The sequence below is a fragment of the Chrysochloris asiatica genome, unplaced genomic scaffold (genome assembly GCF_000296735.1).
Source record: "Chrysochloris asiatica unplaced genomic scaffold, ChrAsi1.0 scaffold00265, whole genome shotgun sequence".
In the NCBI taxonomy this organism is placed as follows: Eukaryota; Metazoa; Chordata; class Mammalia; order Afrosoricida; family Chrysochloridae; genus Chrysochloris; species Chrysochloris asiatica.
In genome coordinates, this window is record NW_006408783.1 from 1233231 (window position 1) to 1233732 (window position 502).

Consider the following 502-nt stretch of genomic DNA (forward strand, 5'->3'; position numbering starts at 1 on the left):
CAAGAGGGGGCCTAGATCCAGAAGGTGTGGAGCAACGTAGAATCTCCCCTGAATAGAATCCATTCTGTCTAGTCAAGGCTGATGAAAGGAGATGCAGATGGGTCTCTTGCGATACAGTGGTGAATAATTGTTATCAGGACTGATTTTGAGGCCTGGAAATGTAAAGGTGGATGTTTTGTGGCAAGGGGAGGGGAGTGATTGACTTTGCAGTCTGGGAGCAGAGGTCCCTGGGACCATCAAGGGAGAAGAGCGGAGGGCAGGACCCTGCAGTGATGCCAGGGATGGAGGCAGAGACGATGATGTGGGAAAATGGAGTGGCTGGGGACTTTGGACCCGGAGAGGGAGAGGGGCTGTGTGTGGACGACTGGGGGGCAGGCATGTGGAGTATACCCTTTGGTAGATGGATGATGCATGGAGTAGATTGTAACCATGGCAAGGAAATTATATACAATGGGATCGATGTGAAACTAATGTCCTCCCATGTAAACTATCACATCATTCA